The 18,870-nt window shown below is 32.7% G+C and overlaps 1 pseudogene; it reads right to left on the bottom strand.

Moving 5' to 3' along the window:
- Positions 1-2,495: 2,495 nt before the first annotated feature.
- On the bottom strand, positions 2,496-9,523 carry LOC105851347 (uncharacterized; annotated as a pseudogene).
- Between the last annotated feature and the right edge of the window lie 9,347 nt (positions 9,524-18,870).

Here is an 18,870-nt window from a genome sequence, read left to right as displayed (position 1 = left end):
AAATAACCAGTTTATCACATGATCTTAAGAAGACAAACAAGATAAAAGGGTGACATAGAGAAAAATGTTTTTGTTGCTGTGAATCGTGTGTTGGTGAGGCTGGCAAGGAAACGTGTTGGGTGGTAAAATGAGATTGAAAGAAACTTGTATTATTGCTTGCAGCAGGTTGAAAGAGTTGTAACTTACAGTTTCTTTTTTTTTTTAGAATTATTTTATTTTTTTTTAAATAATGATAATTTTAGATTTTTGATAATAATTATAAAATATTTATTAAATATATTATTATTATTATTATTATTATTATTATTATTATTATTATTATTATTATTATTAGAATAATTTTAAATTATTCGGACAAAAATTAGGTACTGCCGCTATTTAATTATATTTTACGTGGTAAAAAAATAATTAAATATAAGGACCTAAATTTTGTTCAAAAATGTAACGTTGGTGATTGGGAAAAAAAAAAGACTAAGACCAATGGTTTAGGGACGTAAATAAAAAGCATGAAGGTTCAGATTCGGTCAAGAGGAAGAAACCTATAATATTGTAGCTGCTCATGGTTATTTTGGCCGGTTGATCTTCCAATATGCGAGTTTCAACAATTCTCATTCTTTACATTTCTTTCTAGCTGCTTGGCCTGTAGTAGGTATCTGGTTTACCGCGTTAGGTATCAGCACTATGGCTTTCAATTTAAATGGTTTCAATTTTAACCAATCTGTAGTTGATAGTCAAGGTCGTGTAATTAATACCTGAGCTTATATTATTAACCGTAAGTAAATCAAATTAGTAAAATAACCAGTTTATCACATGATCTTAAGAAGACAAACAAGATAAAAGGGTGACATAGAGAAAAATGTTTTTGTTGCTGTGAATCGTGTGTTGGTGAGGCTGGCAAGGAAACGTGTTGGGTGGTAAAATGAGATTGAAAGAAACTTGTATTATTGCTTGCAGCAGGTTGAAAGAGTTGTAACTTACAGTTTCTTTTTTTTTTTAGAATTATTTTATTTTTTTTTAAATAATGATAATTTTAGATTTTTGATAATAATTATAAAATATTTATTAAATATATTATTATTATTATTATTATTATTATTAGAATAATTTTAAATTATTCGGACAAAAATTAGGTACTGCCGCTATTTAATTATATTTTACGTCGTAAAAAAATAATTAAATATAAGGATCTAAATTTTGTTCAAAAAAGTAATGTTGGTGATTGGCAAAAAAAAAAAAAACTAAGACCAATGGTTTAGGGACGTAAATAAAAAGCATGATCGTCTTCGGATTTATTACCGATGCGTAGATCGACGTAGATAAAATGATCGTCTTCGGATTGCCTACCGAAGCATTGAACGATGTAGATAAAATGATCGTCTTCGGATTGGTTACTGATGCATTGATCGATGATCGTCTTCGGATTGCTTACCGATGTGTTGATCGATGTAGATAAAATGATCGGATTGGTTACCGATGTGTTGATCGATTGATATAAATAAAATGATGACTAAACCAAACATGAGTTTAAAATTTAGAACGTAAATAAAATGAGATAAATTTGTTTTATTTTTATTTTTAAAAGGAAACATGTATGTGGTAATGCAAACGTAAAATGAATAATGTGATACAAAAGTTGTTGAATATAAATAAAATACACACATAAGATATGCATGATTAACTCATTATGCATGATATAAAGAGTTGTTGAGTATATGTAAAATATGAGTGAAGATGCATAATTCATGTGTGAGTATTTGAAAAAATGTAAGATGCATGCAATGAAGATAAATTCCTTTTAATTAATTTTTTATATTGTTTTATTGTTTTTTATTTTTGGTTCCCCGATTCTTATGCGACTTTATACACTTATAAGATTCAATGGATCAACGACGATAACAATCATTATTTACATGATGACTCTAGTATATCTTGTGTAATCACTTTTTCTTGAGGCCAATCAAATGTGCATTATTTAAAATATTTACCCTTCATTTTTTATACACCCATATATCTCGAGCTCCCATGTATGTTTTCAAGGGTCAAAATATTTAAAATTTTTTATTTATTTATATTTTCACATATTTTCAATTCCAATATTTATTATCATAAAATAACATTTTAAAATACTAGAACAAATCAACAATGAAAATGAATTAATTTAGAAACAGTGTAAGGTACAACATCGAATGACAACATTGGAAAATGTACATTCGTTACATTGAAAACAAAACTAATGAGACAGGGATTACAATGTGGTGAATGTGTTTAGCTTTAGTTGGAGATATAACAAACGCTAGTCATTCTTGTAACTTAGAACTTCTAAGAATAATAACTGCCCTAGCTTGAAATGCTTGATCTTTTTGTTATCCCTAACTTTTACATGGACCGCTCTTCCAAGTTTTCAATCCATCGGGATGCTCTAATTTTTGCCTAAGTTGCCTTTTCAGGTTTTCAACCTAGTGAGCTCAATTTTCTATTCTTTTCTTTTTTTTTTTTTATGCATAATATTTCTTGACTCCATCTGAATTTACTGGAAGTAGAAACTCATCTCCATCCATTTCTGCGAGTATCAAAGCTCCCCCAGAGAAAGCTTTTTTCACAACATATGATTCTTCATAGTTCGGAGTCCACTTTCCTCGAGAATCATTTTTTATGGGAAATATTTTCTTTAACACTAAGTCTCCTTCTCAAAACTCTCGAGGACGAACTTTTTTCTCATAAGCTTTTTTGAGTCTTTTCTGATATAGCTGACCATGACACAAAGCTATCATTCTCTTTTCTTCTATGAGATTCAATTGGTCATATCGTGATTGAACCCACTCTGCCTCCTCTAGTTTTGTTTCCATAAGGACTCTGATAGAGGGAATTTCAACTTCGATGAGAAGTACCACTTCCATTCCATACACCAACGAGAAATGAGTTGCCCCTGTTGAGGTACGAACACAAGTTCTATAGCCATGTAATGCAAAGGAAGGCATTTCATGCCAATCCTTATATGTCTCCACCATCTTCTGTATGATCTTTTTGATATTCTTATTTGCTGCTTCTACTTCCCCATTCCTTTTCGGACGATATGGAGAAGAATTATGGTGCTGAATTTTGAAACTATCACATAACTCTTTCATCATGTTGTTGTTCAGATTAGTCGTGTTGTCAGTGATTATCTTATTTGGAGAGCCATATCAACAAATCAATTCTCTTTTGATGAATCTGGCAACCAAACTTCTCGTTAGATTGGCATAAGAAACAGCTTCAACCCATTTTGTGAAATAGTCAATGGCTACTAAGATAAATCGGTGTCCATTTGAAGCCTAGGCTCGATGATCCAATTAAACATCCATTCCCCACATTAAGAATGACCATGGTGATGTTAAAACATTCAAAGAGGTGGGTGGTACATGTACTTTATCAGCATATATTAGACATTTATGACATTTCTTTATGTGACTAAAGCAATTGGATTCCATGGTCAACCAATAGTAGCCAGCCCTTAAGATTATTCTTGCCATTGCGTGCCCATTTGCTTGAGTTCCGAAAGAACCTTCGTGAACCTCTTGGATGATTTTCTCCGCTTCCGATTTATCCACACATCTAAGGAGAACCATATCATGATTTCTCTTATAAAGCACATCCCCATTTAAGAAGAAGTTCATTGACAACCTCCTTAAAACCCTTTTGTCGTTCTCTGAAATGCCCAATGGATATTCCTTATTCTTAACATATGATTTGATGTCATAAAACCACGGCTTGCTGTCAAACTCTTCTTCCATTGATAAGCAATATACAGGTTTATCTCTTTGTTGAATTTTTATGATAGACACGTCTTGATTAATGGTTATAACATTGACGACAAAGTGGCCAAGGCGTCAGCTAACTGGTTTTCTTCTCGAGGGATATGGTGAAAAGTAATCCTCTCAAAGTGTTATGTCAATTCTTTGATATGGGTGTCATATGGAATCAATTTAGAAAATGAGTCTCCATTCGGAATCACGTTTTGGAATCACGTTTCCCACTCTCCTTTCGTTTGATGGATGACAAAAAATGAGTCTCCATATACCTCAATAAATTTTACATTTGATTCGATAGCTGCTTTAATGCCCATAACACATGCTTCATATTCTGCAATATTGTTTGTACAATCAAAACACAACCTAGGCGTAAATGGAGTGAACTGGTTCTCTGGAGAAATCAAAATGGCTCCAATTCCATGCCCTAACGCATTAGAGGCACCATCAAACACCAACCTCCACTTTTCTTTATCAGATGATTCAATCTCTTCAACTAAAGTCATTATGTCTTCATCGGGGAATTCACACTGCATTGATTGATAATCTTCTACCGGTTGATGGGCTAAGTACTCTGCTAGTGCGCTTCCTTTGATGGATTTTTGTGTAACATATACCAAATCGTATTCTGATAACAACATCTGCCAACGGGCGATCCTTCCAGTAAGAGCAGGTTTCTCAAAGATGTACTTAATTGGGTCCATTTTAGACACCAACCAAGTTGTATGACATAACATGTATTGTCTCAACCGACGAGCAGCCCATGCCAATGCGCAACATGTTCGTTCAAGTAGTGAATATCTTGTTTCACAACTGGTGAACTTTTTGCTCAAATAATAAATAGCATGTTCTTTCCTACCAGATTCATCATGCATCATGCTGCCCCAGTACACAGCCCATTGACTCGTCAAGTACTGTTAAGTACATAATAAGTGGTTTCCCAAGAACAAGAGGTACTAGGATGGGAGGTTTTGATAAGTACTGCTTAATCTTTTCGAAAGCTTTTTGACAATTCTCATTCCATTCAACCTTTTGGTCTTTGCGCAACAATTTGAAAATCGGCTCGCATGTAGCGGTGAGGTGCGATATAAACCTTGCAATGTAATTCAATCTACCCAAAAAGCCACGAACTTCTTTTTCAGTGCGTGGAGCCGGCATTTCTTGTATTGCTCTTACTTTATCTGGGTCCACCTCTATCCCTTTTTGACTAACGATAAACCCAAGTAATTTGCCTGATCTTACACCAAATGTGCATTTAGCAGGGTTTAAACGAAGTTTGAACTTCCTTAGTCGCTCAAATAACTTTTGAAGGTTAACAACATGGTCTTCTTCAGTTCGAGATTTTGCGATCATATCATCCACGTAAACCTCTATTTCCTTATGCATCATGTCATGAAACAAGGTTACCATTGCTCTTTGATAGGTTGCCCCGGCATTCTTCAATCCAAATGGCATCACTTTATAGCAGAAAGTCCCCCATTGTGTGATGAACGTAGTTTTTTCCATATCTTCGGGAGCCATCTTGATTTGATTGTACCCTGAGAAACCATCCATGAAGGAGAAAAGAGAGTATTGAGCAGTGCTATCCACTAGGACATCAATATGAGGTAGAGGAAAATCATCTTTAGGACTAGCTTTATTTAAATCCCGATAATCAACGCACATTCGAACCTTTCCATCTTTCTTTGGAACTGGTACAATATTAGCCACCCATTGAGGATATTTTGCTACTGCTAAGAAACCAGCATCAAATTGCTTCTTGACCTCTTCTCTAATTTTAAGCGACATATCAGGTCTCATCCTTCTCAACTTCTGTTTAATTGGAGTGTATTCAGGCTTTAGTGGTAGCTTGTGTTCAACTATGTTAGTATCTAACCCGGGCATATCCTGATATGACCATGCAAAGACATCCACATAATCAATTAAAAGTTTAACCAACTTTTCTCGCTCACTTTCTTTCATAGACATACCAACTTTAACTTCTTTTTTATCATGCCCAGTCCCTAAATTGATCGCCTCAACAGGTTCTTGATAGGGTTGGATTATCTTAGCTTCCCGTTCAATTAAGCTTTCTAGTTCTGGGGGAAGCTCACAATCGTCTTCACAATCCTCATCGGCATGATTAATCAGACGTTCAAAGTTACAAGAAATGGTTCTAGCGCTGTTATTTTCAACATATTCATTTTCGACTCTGCATTGTTTAAAAGAAAAAAAGAAAAAAATATATATATGAATAAAGATTGCCAAAAGAAAGAGAAAAGAGAAAAAACAAAACCAGTTGGAGAATTCAAAAATGCATTTATTGATAATAAGTACGGAATTGAAATACATATGCCCTAATTAGTTATCCTTATAGCCTTGGGCAGAGCAAAAGGAGTTAAAAATACATAATTACTTTGAACATGAATTAACAAACACGGGAAACTCGATGATCTTCCAATTGTTGAGATTGGTGTTTGGAGGACAAGGGTACACTAGCTTGAGGGTATCATCATCACCATGATCCTCTTCCGCAACAGCCACCTGATCAGCATATATTATTCCGGCGCTTTGAAAATTTTGACGAATGTCACAAATAGGAATCTTCTGTGAATTCGGTATCCAGTTTTCTCGACGAGTCACCTTGTTTTCTCTTTTTTCCTTCGCAGCCTTTTCTTCATCAGCTTGAGTAGGTACATATCCCAACCCGTACCTATTGTTCTTTTCTGGTATTTCTATCAACTTCCCCAAATTGAGAAAAACTCCTCCTTCTAACATGGATTTGGTAGACTTCAATGATATGGTAGATTGTTTTGGTTCTTTTAAACGATATCCTTCACCCATGAAGACAACATTGGCAATTTCTAATGCTTGAAAGAAAGTCTCTATGGCTTCCTCCGTGTCTTCAATGTAGCCTGTAGAAGATAAATGACTTACTATCATATCTTCTTCCCCATATATTATTACCAGCTTATTGTTCACTGTAAACTTTAGCTTTTGATGGAGAGTGGATGTCACTGCTCCAGCAGCATGAATCCATGGTCTCCCTAAAAGACAACTGTACGCCGGTTTAATATCCATTACTTGGAAGGTTATCCCAAAGATGTGGGGTCCGATTTGAATTGGCAGGTCAATCTCACCAATCACTTGTCTTCTAGATCCATCAAACGCTTTCACCACCAAAGCACTAGGCTTCAAACAGGCTCCCTCAACAAATAGCTTTGACAGTGTTGATTTAGGCATGACATTTAATGATGAACCATTATCTACTAGCACTCGTGCAAGAATGTGATCGTGACACCTCATAGAGATGTGCAGTGCCTTATTATGCTCTGTCCCTTCAGCTGGTAATTCATTATCACTAAAACTCAGGCAACTACTAGCAGTGATGTTACCGACAACTCCATCAAACTGATCGACAGTGATATCGTGAGTAACATGGGCTTCGTTTAGAACTTTCATCAGTGCCCTTCTATGTGCTTCAGAATTCAATAACAAGGAGAGAACTGATATCTTGGAAGGGGTCTGATTTAGCTGATCCACCACCTTATATTCACTTTGCTTGACAAACTTCAAAAATTCACTAGCTTCTTCTTCAGACACCGTCTTTTTACTGATCTCTTGTCCTTTTATGGTATGATACATATCTTCTTTTCCTTTTTCTCCATTAACCTCTTTTTTCCTAAGTTGCTCAGGAGTGTATACTCGACCACTCCGAGTCATTCCACCAATCCCTGAGATGTTAGTGACCTCAGTTCCTTTAGGTTCACAACCATCACTTGGTTGATGATCTGCCAAGTGGGATGTGACTTCGTATTTCCACGGTACTGCCTTGGTATTTCCATAAGGAAACGGGATTGGTGTTTGGACAATTATTGCATTTGGCTTGTTATGAGTTGACTTAAGATTCTCTTTTTTGTAAAGAATTTCCAATGGTTTTGGGAAAGATATATTATTTTCCACACACGACCCCATGGTGAACACATGACCATCTACTGCATGTTGGTCTATCCCATCTTCAATGAAATTCACAGAGGCGTTCCCGTGACCTGGCAAAGGATTGCTCCCTATGTTGGGATTGTCCTCCTTGAAGGTAAGCCATTTTGCATTAATCAATTCTTGCACTTTAGATTTTAGGGCTTGACAATCTTCAATGGAATGCCCAACGGCTCCTGCATGATATTCACATTTGGCATTTGGATTATACCATTTTGGAAATGGTGGTTCAAGAGGTTTCATTGGTCTTATGACTACCATTGAATTTTGAAGTAAATGGGGCAACAATTGGCTATACGTGACGGGAATTGGATCAAAACGAGTTATCCTTTTTTCTCGATTGACAGGTGGTCTGTAGTGATTTGAGCTTGGGTATTGATTTTGTGGGGAAAATGCGGTAGGTGGTGGTTGATAAAAAGGTGGTCTTGAAGGGTGATATTGAGGGAATGAAGCTTGTGTGGTTGCGGCCACATATGGATAAGGGGTGTAAGGATTTTGTGGTATCGGGGGCTGGAAAATTGGGGGTCGATAAGAATTGATGGGTGGAAAATAAGAGATTCTGGGGTTTACCATTACAGCGTTAGTGTCTCCTTCTTTCTTTTTTGTGAATGTCGTCTGGGGTCGTTTCACGCTAGTTGCTGCACATACGATCTTGCCACTCCTCATCCCACTTTCTATCCTTTCTCCTATCATGACAAGGTCAGAAAAGTTTGATGACATACTCCCAATCATCTTGTCAAAAAAAGGCGACGGGAGAGTATCCATAAACATACCAACCATTTCTCTTTCAGATAATGGGGGTTCTACTTGTGAGGCCATTTCCCTCCACCGTTGTGCGTATTCTTTGAAAGCTTCGTTGTCATTTTTCAGTGAATTTTGCAATTGCATCCTATCAGGGGCCATGTCAACGTTGTACCTGTATTGCTTCAAAAAGGCATCAGCTAGGTCCTTCCATGAACGAATTTGATTTCGCTCAAGATGCATATACCAACTTAACGATGCCCCACTCAAACTGTCTTGGAAGAAGTGAATGAGAAGTTTATCGTTATGAGCATGAGATGCCATTTTTCTGCAATACATAGTTAGATGATTTTTAGGACATGTGTTGCCCTTGTATTTTTCAAAGTCAGGAACCTTGAATTTGGCAGGGATAGTCACATCAGGAACCAAACACATATCGAAAGCTTCAAGGCCATAAACATTATACCCCTCAATAGCTTTTATTCGCTCTTCCAAGACATGGAATTTTTCCTTTGATTGTGTATCATCCCCAATGTGAGGTTGATGCCAATTTCCATTAGTATCGAAATGGGGTACTTGGGGTGCAATATATGGAATATTTTCTGAGGGTTGAGTGTTTTGGGGGTTTAAGTGGTTTGGGTTGTTTTCCATGGGGTTGACGACTAAGGGTGGAGTATAACCGGGTGGAAGACCGTACATAGGAAATTGTATAGTTGTTGTACGAGGTTGCTGGGTAGTCGGGGTAAAGCCTGGTGGGTGAGAAGGAGTGGTTTGGTGTTCTTCATTTGCAGCCGGAGGATTCTCATCAGTATTCCCCTTCCTTGACAAAGCTTGTATAGCTTCTAAGATTTGATCAACCTTGTCCTTCAATTGGTTGACATCCATTCTCATCACCTCTTGATTTTGCTCAAGTTCTTCCATGATCTTCGAGTTTGCACGAGTCCGATAAGGGTGTCGGGGAAACAACTTTATTGATTTTTTCTGTATTTTTTTTTAAAATAAAAAAAAATATTATTATGAGTATGCATTAAACATGAATGGAATGAAAATGCAATTATTTTTTTGGATGTTGGGGAATCATAAGTCTTGCACGAATTATTAATGAAAGAAGAATATGAGAATCGATAAACAAAATAGCAAATCCTTCATTGATGAGAAAAAAGTACATTGCATTTAAATTAAAAAGCTACATCGACTATTGTATTTCAATCATCTTTTTCAAGAGGACAACCAATCTTCTCCTCCAATTCTTCTACTAAATGTTTGCAATATTCGACGAACTTGTAGACTTTGATTGGAGTGTTGAGTGGATGCATTACTGCATCAATCTCTCTTAGATGTTTTGGAATTTTTATGATTGCCTGATTAGCTAGCATTGCCAATTTCGAAAAGCAATCTTTCCAATGCTTGCCTTTATCTTCCAATTCTTTATAAATCTCTTGGTTCTTCAATTGCCCAAGCAACACCATGAAACGCTCCTCCCAGTATATGGTTTCATCCTTCAAGTCATTGTAGATATTTTCTTGATAATCAATGTAATTCTTCAACTCACTAGAAGCTTCCATTTCTACTTTTAGTGCATCTTGGTGTTTTGAGAGTAATTCTTCGATTTCTTCCTTCTGTTGCCTCTCATTCCTTACTTGATTCTCATATTGATCTACCATTTCTTTCAGTTGTTTCTTTAAATCTTCAAACTCATTTTTTATGTTCTTCTCAGAGCTTGCTGATTTTGTCCACAATTGCTTCCACATATAGGCTTCTTCAATAGCTGTATTCCTTTCTTGCCTTCGCACATCTAACTCTTCATTTGCGCCTCTTAAACAATCTTGTATGTCAAGTTTATTTCCTTTTTCAACTTTCAACCTCTTGTTGCTTCTCTCGAATAACTGACTCTTACAAGTGTTTTCTGATCTTAAGTTGTCGTTCTCTTGAGAGACTTTTTCTAATCTCGCTTGTAGCTCTTTTTTCTCTTCTTCAGATTTTAGCAATGATGCTTTGAGTTCTTCTATCTCTTCATTTGCAACAAGGATAGGTTCAGGCATTTCCTGACTATTTGAGGCTGTATTGTGGAAAGGCAGCTTGATTTCTTGGACTCTTTTCTTTACCCATTGTTGATAGGGTTCTTTTGTGCTGCAACTTCTACATCCGAGTATTTTTCCTTTTCTGATGATCAACTCCCAAGCTCGACTTACCCTTCTCAACATTGGTGGGTCTACTATACCCGTATTGTGCAAAACAAAAGCCTCCAATGACTTATCATCTGGTTTATCCAACATGGGGTAGCCGAGTTGTCTCAGAGCTATCATTGGATTGTAATTAATACATCCTTTCGTTCCCATGAGAGGTACATTTGGAAAATCTCCGCATCGGCATATTACCTCTTCCACCTCTTGTTCTCTATAGTACCATGAAATTTTATCTCCAGTAAGGCTAGCTATACCCTGAGCCCATTCACGATTGCTCTTGACCCCAACATGATACCCTTTCTTGAACATGTGAGATACAAACCAAGTATACAGCACTGGAACACAACATAAAATTGTTCCCCCTTTCTTCTCGTGTCGCATATGCATAGAGTAGTATACATCAGCAAGAACCGCAGGAACTGGGTTTTGTTTATGTTTGTTAAAAGCTAAGAATACATTTATGGCAGCAAAATCTACAAAGTTATCAAGGTTTGGAAATATAACAATACCGTAGATAATGAGGGCCAAAACATCTATAAAAGTACTCCATTCTTTTTTATCAGCTAAATCTTGGCACTTTTGCTCTAGATATTTTCTTGAAAACCCATGAATAGCCCCTTTTTCCTCTTTTGTACTTGCCAACTCTCTTATGTCGATCTTCAACACTTCAGCAATTGTGTCCAACTTCGGTGGTTGCCCAGTATATCGATAAGGATTTCCTCTTTCTAGGGAGTAACCCAGTATTCGCTCAAATTCCTCTAATGTCGGGGCCAACTGAAAGTCTTGGAAAGTGAAACATCTTAAGAGAGGATCGTAATACTGAGCCAATGCTGTGAGGGCCCCTGTTTGCACATTCACTGCCAAGAGATTTAGAATTTTTCCATATTTGTGAACGAAACTCTCACGTTGTATAGTTTTCATCTGACTGCTGATGTCTTTTAAACTCTTCAAATCAGGTTGCTTAAACTTTAAAAGTAAAGTTTTTCTTTTTTCTGATCCCATTGTCCACTTAAATAACACGTGACTACAGTTTGTATGATTCCCCAAAAATCCTGAAAATTTATGCAAAATGCTATTATGTTTTATTTTTCCTTAGAAAGAGAGAAAAAAAAAATGTCATGACATATGAATGAAACTAATATATATTTATAATGTCTTGAATATATGAGATAATTTTTTTGGTTTTAATAGATATTCTTTCAATGAAAGGATCTATTGGCTTATGTAGTGAAACTCTCACAAGGGAGGCTCTATGGTTCTAAACACGGTTCCTAGAGCCAATAATCCTATTTTAGAATATTGTCAACAACAATAGGTAAACTATTTGAAGTGACAATAACCTCAATAGGATCAAACTCTAGGTGAGATCTTCATGCTAACCAAACAGGATGTACATCCAGAAGGCTACCACTACGCGATCTCGAAACTAAACTTAAGTTTTGTTCAAACCCGGGTATAAGGTTCCACTCATAAGTGTGTGTTTTTAGTAAAAGTGTATGTGCTAAATAAGCATAATTCAATAACTCCATAATATTAACAAAATATATATACATATACTAAATAAATAAATAACATAAAATAAAAAATAATCTACTAGCCTAAAAGAATATTATAATGTCAACTAATACTTATTAAGAAATAAAAACACATAAATAAAATGAAAATGAAAAACAAACAAATATAGAAAAAAGTTAAAAAATTATGCACAATTAATTTTTAGGCTTGACTCTCGAAATATCCCCAGTGGAGTCGCCAGCTGTCGCGGCCTAAAGTTTCGAGTTTTCATCGAATTCAATGGAGTCGCCACCAAAATTTATTTTAAAATAGGGAAAATATTGGGAAACCCTTAAAAATGTAAAAATGGTCTTTGAAACCAGATTTTGAGTTCGGGAGTCGATTATGCGTAGGGAAGGTATTAGCACCCTACGACATCCGTTAAAATACGGTTACCTTTAATTAATTGTGCAAAATTATATCAACTTAAATATATTTATTTTTCTTTATTATTAAATATGAATATAAATTGTTTTTTATAAATGTGATTTTTTGAGATAAAAGTGTGTTAAAAAAGAATGGAAAAAAAGAAAGTTTTTATTAGTGTGCTTGACAAGAGTGTGATCTTGCTCCTACGTATCTCCCGGTGCGATGGAGAAATCAAAGCTACGTAGTTCTTGGTAAAAAAATGTGAATGCGTTGATTGCTTTTAAATAAATTGTATTTTGTTACTTAAAAAAAACAATTTTGACGAACATAAAAAAACTTGTTTGATTTGAATAATTATCTTAAAATATGAATTTTAAGACGATCGAATTGTACAACTCGTGTCTCAAAATCCAAGGAGTAAAAAGATGTCACATCTAATTTAATCCTCTTAAGAATATTTTATTTTTTATTTTTAAATTGAATTTCAAAACAAACAAATAGTTTAATTTGTATCTTAACAACTTCAAAAATAATAGTAATAATAGTAATAATAATAATAATTAAATAAATTTTTTTTTAAAAGGATAAGTTTTAGAGTTATCAAAATATATAATTTGTATTATGTAACTCCGAGATTAAAAGATTTTAATTAACTTTAAATAATTTTTATGATTTATTTGTTTATGAATTTTTAGTTTATTAAATCATTTGTGATTATGAGATTTAGAACCATCAAATTGTCACAATTTGTGTTCTAATAACTCAAAGATTAAAAAGATGTCACATCTAATTAACCTTACAATATTCGATTATAGTTTTATCTTTACCCTTTTAAAATAATAATAATAATAATAATTGATGTTAAAAATTAAATAAATTTAAATAATTCTACGAAATAAGCTCAATAATAAACACACCTAAAAATAAAATAAACGGTAAAAAAAAAATATAGACTTGTATTGTTATTTATTAAATAAATAAAAAATAAAAATACCAGATTAATAAAATAAAAACTATATACAAATTGTGAACTCTTTCAAATACTTTTTAGTGAATCAAATGATGAAAGCATAACTCATTTAATATTAAATAGCATATTAATATCATTTATAAGTGAAATGAATTATGTTTATTACTAATTAGTCATTATTTATATTAAATCAAATTAAATTATGTTAAATGACCATCATTATTAAATTAAATAATTATTATTATTTAAGTTAAATGAAATAAAATAGTAATTTACAGCATTACATACACACATGTTACTTGATATTGCCTCACGTGATATTAGAGAAAAAGAAAGTATGGATGGCAGGTTGCTAGTGTCATTTCTTATGCGAATACCAACACACTAATAATAGAGTTAGCAGTAGGATAACAAATGCTGAGGCCAGTAGTGATAATATGGGGAAATATCTTCACAAAATAATAATAAATAAAAACCAAAGAAATCATCATAGCCTTATAAGCCAAACCAGAGAAACAATAAAACTAAGATTTCAAACAAAACACCCAATGTCAAATAAAACAAAGTTTCCAACAAATCAAGCTCTTCTTCCAAATCTTAGTTATTAACATAGTGATGTTTATATCTTCCAAATAACATAAAGCACAACAAACTTAAAGAGAGTAAAAAAAAAATACTTGCCTTTCTAAATATCGGCCACAGTGAAGATGGAGGCTACGGCGGCGCGACTGAACTGAAAGTAGTAACGATCCTCTTATCTATCTTATCTTTTAATAGATTTTTGTGGGTTGTGTTGTTAAAATGAGTTTGAGTTTTGGTTATGGTTATGAGTTGGTTTGAAGAAGGATTGTGGTGGACTTTTTCCAAAACGTTTCTTTATCTTCTCTGTTTTGGTTTTTTACAACATTTTCTCTCTTTTTTCTTGATTTATTTCAGAAGCAAAGAAAATAAATCTTCTATTTTCGAAATCTCACCTCCTCCCTTCAAATGAATTTTTATCTTCTTCTTATAGACTAAAATAGTGACATGTTGTATTCATAAAATAAAACAAAGTTCTGAGTTTTATTTATTTGACAGCAACATGTCCATAAAATAAAAGAAAGTTATGGGTTATCATTGTTTTGCAGCAAGATGTCCATAAAATAAAAGAAAGTTATGGGTTATCATTGTTTTGCAGCAAGATGTCCATAAAATAAAAGAAAGTTATGCAAGTTATGTGATTGAGTGTAGGAATGGTGAAGATATAATTGGGACATTAACAATGATTTTGTGATTGAGTGTAGGAATGGTGAAGATATAATTGGGACATTAACAATGATTTTGTGATTGAGTGTAGGAATGGTGAAGATATAATTGGGACATTAACAATGATTTTGTGATTGAGTGTAGGAATGGTGAAGATATAATTGGGACATTAACAATGATTTTGTGATTGAGTGTAGGAATGGTGAAGATATAATTGGGATAAAATAAAAAATTAAAATTCAAAGATTAAAATTAAAAATAAAGGACGAATACTGATTATGTTTTTTTTGTTTTGTTTTTATTATTATGAAAATAATTTTTAATTATTGGGACAAAATTGAGGTACTACAATAAAAACACAAGAGAACTCTCTAAGGCGTACGCTTTTTTAGTTGAGGTGGGATATGTTTGCACATGTGGAAGAAATACTATGAAGTGACATGAGAGTCTGTTTTAAATATATATAATAGATAGCAATATCAATTACAAAGAATGAAGTTTAAATTGTGATTATTTTTTAAAATGTTAAATTATGCTTCTAATTTAAATAATTCAAGATTGATGTTGGTTACAAATAAAAATTCAGAACGTTCTGGATAAGTTAAAAACGAATAAAACAAATTATTTCAAGGTGATATGTGATAGTGAGTGAGAAATAAATAAAGATATAGATAATAATATCACACAATGATGTATCTTGGTTAATCCAATGTGAGCTACATTCAGTTCTCACAATTTGTGAGTTTTTCACTAATGTGTTTGACACAAGAACGTTCTTGTTTTTTCACTATCTTTCTTGATCTCTTTTGATCAATTACATAATTCATCTTTCAACCTTGAAAGAGTTTTTACAGTTATATTGCAGCCCGTAAAGGATTTTTACAAAATACTCAAACTATCTTAAGAGATAAAATTGAGTTTCAAATGGTGTGTATGATAAAAGGTTTTAGGATCAGAATCTACTCAACACTTGTTTGAGATTGATTGTCAGCAATAACTAAATAAAGAAATCCTTGAGTATAGTAAGAGAAAGATGAAGTTTTATCGATTGAAGAGTTTTGTTTGTATGAGTATGATTGATTAAGTATTGGAATAATTGCACTGAAAACTCTTGTTGTTGTCTCCATCTTGATGTTCTTTTTATAGGAATAGAGAAAGTTAGTAAAGACTCATTATAGTCGTTACTAATCTTAGAGGAAAACGTTCATCCAAAGTTAGATCTAATATGCATGTGTGTTATCCAATCCAAAACGTTATTGGTTTTGTGTTGTATGGAAAACATGGATGAATGATTTAATAGTTGTCTAGTGTCAGTTCTTTGTCTTAGAGGCATGATGAGCTTTCTACAAAAATTGCAGCAAGAGTGTCATTTCGTCCTTGCTCACAATTCATTAATCTGGAGATCGATCTGATTATTGATATGATGACAAGTTTGTTTCTTTAGGCCTCCAGCTTGAATATTGAGATTGATTATAATTTTGAGTAGTCTTGATATTCTTTTATCTTGAAGTTTGAACTATGGGTAATGATATGTTTTAACTTTGTCCTTAAAACGAAATGACCAGAATGATCATTTAGTAAACCAGAATGATCTTGATAAACCATAATGATCATTTTGATAAATTATAATGATCTTGATAAACCAGAATGATGTGGTAATCAATTTTCAGCTCAATTAAGGTATGATGTTCTTTGATTTAATTCATGGTGAAACCGTTGATTGTTTTATGAATGTATTTGATCTTCTATCTTTTAGTAACTCATTTAAAAACACAAGTTAAATAGAAACATAATCATGATTAGAGATTCATAATTTTGCCTCAATACTACCTACATTTGGTAATCAATATATATATTAGATTAATAAAATTTGATGTATTTGATCCAAAATTTAAATCAAATACATCACTTTATATTCACCCAAAGTTGTTTATATTTAAAGTCGGCACTTCATAAAAAAATACTAAGTGGAGTTTAGTAATAAACTTACATTATTATTAAAATAAAGAAATATATTTCACTAACACATGTTCTATCTTTTATGATTATTATTATTTTTTTAACAGTGGAACCCAGTTGTCATATAAAAGAGATAAAGTAACTATTCAGATATCATGTCTAATAGACACTTTCTTTTGTTCTTTATCTAATAAGGGTTGCTAATAAATTAGGTCTATATTAGCTAAAATAATCCACGTTGAAGATGTTCTAAGTGCATATAAACATCAAAGGTTCTCGCAGAAACCAAAATATACAAAGCAGTGATATACAAACACCTCATATTTTTCAATATCATATATTAGCCCTTTATTTTCTCTTTATATCTATTTATATCATATTATTAACATATCACAAATATTACCTTACTCTCTTTATTTCATTCTCTTTCAAAATGTTATTTGGGTGTATTGATGTTCATGAAATAATTTCCCAACATTGAGGGGGAAAAACTTCACACTTTCAATTGTAAAAAAAAAAAAAATCATTAGTTTAAACATACATCTCACAAGAGACATTACTTTATGAGCTGAAAATCTGATGCGAATATATAGTTACAAAATCAGGAATTAATATTCAGGGGATCATGATCAAAATATCAATATTTATATAAGAGTAAATAATCATTTTAATTTCTTAATTTTGTGATGTGCAACTGCTATATTCTTGAATATATTGAAGTTAGACACACTATATAATTATTATTTTTAAGTAATTTTATAAATCAAATTAACTAGTAAAATATATATTTGATTACTAAATTAACTAATAAAAAATGTATTCAAATATTAAAATGACTAACAAAATACACATTTAGTTATATTTGTATGTATTACTTAATAATTTAGTTAATAAAATACCAAATAATAAATGATGATGTAGATCTCAAATGAATCTATGAAATTTGGTGGTAGCATGACACATAGGTACTAGAGTCAATTCAGACATCCTTCCGTTCATTCGATGATCTGTTTGGGTCAGGTCGTATAAAATATTTTGATGACAAATATACGCTTTCATAATTCACTGCTGACTCATATGCCCCCTCCAACGGCAATCCCCACAAGAATAATTCATTGCTGACTCAGACCGTCCTTTCATTTCCGCCACCTGCTACTTTTCTCAAGTTTCAATTACCTTCAATAATTTCTTTTTTGACAATAATTGCCTTCAATAATATGAGTGTAGTATTTTTTTTTTTGTATTATAAGCTTTTCTATATTATAAAATAATAATTTTATTAAATTAATCCAAGTTAATATTGATGTATTTTTATACTAAATAAATAATTTTTATTTATTTAAGTTGATATAAATTATATTAATTGAAAATATTATAATTTAAAGTTGCTCAAACGACAAATGATGAATTTATGAATAAACTCACAACATTCGAGTTAATAGCACAAAATGATAAAATATTTATAAATGCGACAAAATTTACAAATATATTAAAATTGAACGGTCTAAAATAGTGATGCGTTTAAAGTTGTAATGTTTACAATAGTAAATTATTGATTGAATTTGCATTTGATTAAAATATATTTATCAATCTAAACCAAATAACACCACAATCAAACTTAAAACTAAAGCGTCATACTAAGACAATAAAAAAAATACAGAATCGCACAAAAACGACAACAAAATATGTGTGAAAATAATTTATTTATATGAAAGAGAATAAAAATAATTTAGAGTGATAAATTCAGATAAAAAATTAACTATAAATCACTACTATTTGGTGAAAAACCAGTACCATTAGAAAAGAGGAGACGAGAACAATCATATGACCTAATTTAGCTTTATAATCAACAATAATACCATACAGTACAACACAAGATTAAAATGTCAAGTTAGAAAACTAACTATGTATTTAAAGTAGTGGATTGAAATAATCATATCAATTAAAAAACGAGACATGTGACTTTTTTTTTCCTTTCGTTATTATGAAAGGGGAGAGGGCCATTTCTAGGAGGTGGTGGCTTCCTAGCAATTGGGACCCTTTGAGGGTACCCATTCTTGTTGCTGTTCTTTGAAGTGCGGTTCTG

Source organism: Cicer arietinum, chromosome 6, assembly GCF_000331145.2.
Source record: "Cicer arietinum cultivar CDC Frontier isolate Library 1 chromosome 6, Cicar.CDCFrontier_v2.0, whole genome shotgun sequence".
In the NCBI taxonomy this organism is placed as follows: domain Eukaryota; kingdom Viridiplantae; phylum Streptophyta; class Magnoliopsida; order Fabales; family Fabaceae; genus Cicer; species Cicer arietinum.
This window is presented reverse-complemented; position numbering and strand designations above follow the sequence as displayed.